At 39.4% G+C, this 6,000-nt stretch overlaps 1 pseudogene; it reads left to right on the top strand.

The window, feature by feature from the left end:
- The first annotated feature begins 4,438 nt into the window (after positions 1 to 4,438).
- LOC104871447 overlaps positions 4,439 to 6,000 on the top strand; it is a 133,898-nt pseudogene continuing 132,336 nt past the window's right edge.

The following is a 6,000-nucleotide window of genomic DNA, read 5'->3' as shown; positions in this document are numbered from 1 at the left end:
CAGAAGAAATATTGAATATGTATGGGATATGAGGGTCTGGGCTTAGGGAAGAGGTCTAGGCTGGAGACAGAAGTGTTAAGAGTCATCAACCTATGGCTGTTACTTGAAGTCTTAGGGTCTAGAGAGATAATGAGGAGAAAAAGAGAATAGAAACTGAAACCACAGAAGCATTGTGAAAGAGTGGCTTATAAAGAACAGAGGGTAAAGTTGACTATTTGAAATGTAGAGTGGGGACAAAAATAGGCTAAAGGAAGCATCTAGAAATATGTTCAGTTGACTAATGAATCCATACCTTCGCTGTCTGGTAATGTAGTCACTATCACATGTGACTAATTGAACATCTGAGATATGGCTAGCTAAGGTGGCATATGTACACATACAAACTTGGATTTTGAAGTTTTAGAATAAAAAAGTGGACTACTATTAGTAATTTTTATATTGATTGAATATTATAATAATATTTTTGATATAGTAAAATTAATTTCACCTGTTTTTGTTAAAGTTAATCAATTGAAACTAACTTCATCTGTGGTCACCAGAAACTTTAATATTGCACCTTTTGCTCACATTATATCTCTTTTAGCCAGTGCTGATATAAAGTTAATACTCTTACAGTCTCATCTGCACAGGAACTTGAATTTACACAAGAATTCTGTAAGTAATTGCTACATGCCTTTCTTTAGGTGAAAATAGGCACAAATATTTTAAAAAGTTTCAGCGTCTTGGATTTACTTGATACATCTGTGTTGTACACTTAAATCTACATTTTAGAAAGACAATGCCACATGGATCATTTGGTCCTTGTTCAACTTGGAAACTACTGTCAAAAGAGAAATAACATTTCCTTGATATTTGTAATACTTAAGGTGTCCTTGCTGTCTTGGAAAAGATTCAATCAAATCAATCTATTCTTCCATCTGGTTAAATACAACTTGATTAAATGATGAGAACCTAAATTATTTAATAAGATGATCATGAATTAGAGATGACTTTATTTTTTTTCTTTTCTTTGTCATTCCCAAGATTCTTTATATGACATTAAAAAAGCTTCATCAAATTCTTTTCCAATTGCTGCCACAAGAGTTTCCCTTTAGAACTAAGAAAGGTTCCCCTTTGCTTACAAATCACAGACATAAACTGTGCAGATGCACCTAAGGTGAAATTTCCCCACTTTTCCCCCTGCCCACAGGGAAGAAGGTCTTTTGAACAAGGTAATTCTCTCAAAGGGGTAGGGCTATAGGTTTTATGTTTTACATGACAGATAGCAGGGCAGATTTCATGCAGATCCCTGTGTGAGCTTTTGTGATCTCAATAGAGAGCTTTTCCTAATGCTTCTGGTTAAAATACACAATGTGGAGGTATAGTCATAGCTCATTCATTGAGATCCTGGAAGGCTTGGCAGCTGAGCTTAAAATATAGATGGCTTTTTGAAGCACTAACCCTTCCTTTTGAAAATACCTTACCTCATAGTTTGTCTTGGTGCAAGAAAAAAAACATGCTAAATGCATTGCCGTCCTTGCTGGCTATCGCTTCTTGTAGAAAGACTATTAAAATTATCCAATAGCTAGGAGCTCTGGTCCTGCCTCACCACTGACTTCTTGGCTGCTTTTTGGTATCATTCTCTGGCTTCACTTCCTCGTCTGTAGAAAGAAAGCATACAGCTCTTTAATAAATTTTAGAGTTTATCAGAAGGCTTATTAAAATACAGATTATTCATCCCCTTTCCCTGAGTTTCTAATCTATTAGGTTTGGGGTGAGGGGTAATTTCTGATGAGTTCCAAGATATAGCTGCGACAGCTGGTTTAGGAGCCACTCTGAGGACCACTGAGCATTTCTACCACTGTCCTTGCAGCTCAGCCTTCTATGGTTTTATACATGTTGCATGGATATTTATTTGTAGGTTAGATCTCTTAATGCAGAGTTTCCCTAAAGATTTCAGGCAGTCTGATAGCTCTAAAATAGATCTTATAAAAGCAAACCAGTCATCAGAAATTCAAGCATCTCTAATTTTGATTAATGGAAACTAGATTGTTTTATTAGCATTCTGAGATTGTATATAAAAATACACTTTGCAGTTTGGAGAGCAGATAAGTCAGTATTAATTTCTGTTCTCAGTATAGCAATTACTGCTTATCCACCTAACCATTACATTTCAGCTGAAATATAAATTTTGGAAAAGATGCAGCACAGACTGCTTAATCACTCCTTGCATGAAATTCTCAATGTGAGAGGTATTCTCCTTGGGTTACTTCAGCATTACACAATGGTGTTTTTCTCAGCTCTGTGGCAGTACAGCTAAGAATAAAGAAGCTTAAAGTTCTATGTGATAAAATGATCCATATTAATTAAAATATTTTCAATGGGGATGAGTCAATTAATGTGTTTTAGCATTGTGGCAATAAACCAAAGCTTGTGATTTTCCAATGCTTCACACAGAATCTAGGTTGGGGTCTAATTCAGGTGATTGGAAATGTTTTAAATTATGATTGAAAACTTCAGAAACTAAGTGCTAATTGTGACTTATTTTCTATTACTTTTATTTTTTTCTATTTTGATATAGGAAAGACAGTTTTCCTTGTGTACATAGTATTCGTTATTGAGAACATATTTAATTTTTAAGCAACAGATTTCCTCACACTGGTAACTAAAAATAAATTCTGGATTCTCTATCAGAATAGGTTGTTCCTTTTCACCAAGAATGTGACTTATAAAGGTCGGGTGCCCTTGGGGGTAAAAAGAAGATGCCATCAACCTAGCAAGATAGAGACAAGAGCTGTAGCCAGTTGACCTCACACCGAGTTCCAGAGCAGCAAGGATCACCAGAACCAGAAACCATCAAGAAACATCTATTTAAGGAAAGACTTAAAACATAACATGAGATACTGGCTAGTGCCCTGCATTAGTAAGAGTGAAAACCGATATATCATTTCTGGAAAGCAGCTTGGCAGAAGTCAGCAAGATCCATAGAAAATTCACTTCCTTTAACTCAGTAATCCCTTTTCTAGGAATCTATTCCTAGGAAATGTCAGAGATGCTGACAAACATTTGTATGCAGTTACTTCAGCACTGTTGTGATACAGAAAACCCAAAAGCACCCAGTGTTACCAATAATAGAGGCAGAGTAAATATATAATAGCTCACTAGAACTTCTTCCAAATTAGTTTGGAAGACTATCCAATGGTATAGGAAAATGTTCTTGCTATAATGTAAAACCATATGATCTCAAATTGGAATGTGTTGGGTCAACTTGGTTAAACTGGAAAGTATGGTGGGTACCAGGTGTCTAGTCCCCATTTAAACTAGAGATGGCTGTGGGGGAATTTGTGTGAGACATAGAAGACAGAAAAATGACAAAGTATCCATCGCTTTCTGAAGGTGTTGATGGCTGAATCTATAGATTCAGAGAGAGAGGTGTGAGGGGCAGGGGATTTAGCTCAGTGATTCTGTCACCTGCCTTGCAAGAGCAAGGTCCCAAGTTCAATCCACAGAACCAAAAAAAAAAAAATGTTTGTCAGATAGAGAGGTGTGTAATGGGCTGTGGCCCTGCTCCCCTGTGTCCAGCACTTCTCATGCTTCTGGCCCTGCCAACCAACAAACAAACACCAGATCCTGTCAACAGATCCATAGAGGATCTCAGTGTAGGGCCATCTTCGAGGAGGCTTTGCCCTGGTCACTCTGTGGCTAGATGTTGTTTCTTCTTGGTCCGGTGTCACATTATCACATATGTAGTAGCTTAAAGCAACATGAATTTATTTTCTTACAGTTCTGGAGGCCAGATGTCCCAAACCAATTTTGCTGGGTGAAAAATCAAAGTGTTGGAAGGGCTGGTATTTCCTGGAGATTCTAGAGGAGAATTCACTACCTGCCTTCCTTGTCACATGACCCATTCTGCCTATCACTATAATTGTTACTCTACAGAGTCAACTGTCATTCTTAAAAGGACAGTTAGGTCAGAATGGAGGTCAGTAGTGGAGTGCTTGCATAGCAAGCACTAGGCCCTGGTTTCCACCCCCGGCACCACAAAAAATAAGGCAGCACACTTGTTATCACTTTGGAACTACTTGGATAATGCCTGATTTCTCAAGATGAATGACAGATTAATGACTCTTCTCTTCCTCCAACATCCCCGTCTTGGGCCTTCACTTCTCTCCTTCCTCAATCGTGCAAGGGCCAATTCTTATCATCAATCCCATAACATAGTATCTCTCCTCTCCCTGTTTGAATATTACTTTGTTAATCTAAAACACTGTAAACAACCAAAGAGAGAGAGTCTCCAAAGAATACCGATTAATTTTGAGAGTAGCAGAGCATTACAACAGGAATATAGATGCCAAAGTAGACTGTGCACTTATTAAAAAAGGGTAAGGTAAGAAGATGTTTTTAAAGATTAAAAATGAGGATTATATCACGTATTTAGAAACAGTAATCCTTGGCCACAATGACTACTAACAAGAGTGACGTCAGTCCAAAGTCGAACAAACAGTTTCTGGACAGACGTCCTTGCAGAGGTACTTTTTGATAAGGTCTTGGCTTTTGTACAAAGTTGTTCTAGCAGAGTCTTTTGTAATAGCTATTATCAGGCAGTCATGCATATGGGCTCTCTTCCTTCATAACCCCCAGATTCACTTACTTCCGTGGTTAGAGTTGACACCAGTGACTCCATTTTGATTCTGGCAACTTTCACAAACTGATAATAATCCCAGGGATATGTAAAATGCATGCTTATAAATGTGCAAAACACTGAAAGAATTGTATCACTCTGCTGGTAATACTAACATCTGGGTAGTAGGGAATTGTGTAGTATAGAGGAAGAGGCTGAAGATATAGGAGAGGGAGAGAAGCTTTGAAAGAGCAAGACAGGAAGCAAAGAGATCCAGAGCATTTGAGAAGACACTGACTTCACCCGGAGAGGAGCCGATGCAATGGAAGGAAGCTGGAAAAGAAGGTGTGAAAGCAGGTGTGTTTGTAGATTCGATGGTAGCAAGCAAAAGGACTTCTTTTTTGTGGGTTCTATTTTCTCTGTGAGTTAGAAGTCAGTTCACGTGGTAAGATGTGGAGGAAGTGTCTGGTCTGAAGTGTGAGGAAAGAGAAGAGCATTTGGAACGGTTCTTGTGAGGAAGAAGGGGCTGGTGGGAGGGTGTGCTGGTGCTCTGCACCGTGCTGAGAGCTGGGGAGCAGCAGCAGTCTGCCTCAGCTTGTCTCAGCACGTTCAGCAGTCTGGGTGCAGGAAGAAAGGCAGAAAGCAGGAAGGTTTTCCAGGTGGGTGAAAAAGCAAGGAAGTTTAAGGTCTCTAATGCAATCCTCCTCCCTGTTTCTCCATGCTTAAGTAAATAAAGCCCACAGAACTGATAGAAAGTGAATCTGGGACTAAACCCAGGTTTCCTGACTGACAAACAGGGTCACTGCCTGGCAGAACGTGAAGTTGCTCAAAGTATGATCTCATCATCATATCAGAATCACTGAGGCAGGGGAGGTGGCTAGAGAATGAGGAGGCCTGATATTAGGATGCAGATTCTTAGGCCCAGACTCAGCTGTCTTGAATCAGAAATACAGGATGAGTGACCCTGGCATTTAACCCGTGTCCTCAGTGGTTCTGAAGAACAGAAAGGTCTAAGAAATGGAGTAGGGCAGAGTCTCATTTCTGACTGGAATAAAAACCAGAATCAGGGCAGGAAAGGAATACACACTGTTCGATGTTGAGAGGCTAAACATGGAAAATTTGGGGGAAGAGGCTGGACATCATGAAGTCAATATTACCAGACAGTGGGTTTATCTTCAAGGAGGAAAGGACTGCTGGTAGCATAGGCCAGCACAGAGAAGATCCAAATAAAACTCCTCTACCCGTCAGCCGCTGCATTACTTTCTTCTGTTATGAAGACTCCCACCTTTGTATGTGCTGTTTTTCTCCACTTCCTGACTTTCTCTGGCTTCCTGCCACTTGTTCTGTAGGCCTCATCCTTGGGAAGAAAATCTTCCTTAATATTTCTATGTTTGTTTGTT

This window comes from Fukomys damarensis, unplaced genomic scaffold, assembly GCF_012274545.1.
Source record: "Fukomys damarensis isolate Sample0158 unplaced genomic scaffold, DMR_v1.0_HiC HiC_scaffold_1, whole genome shotgun sequence".
Lineage (NCBI taxonomy): Eukaryota > Metazoa > Chordata > Mammalia > Rodentia > Bathyergidae > Fukomys > Fukomys damarensis.
Note: the sequence above shows the minus strand (reverse complement) of the source record. Positions and strands in the feature narration are given on the sequence as shown.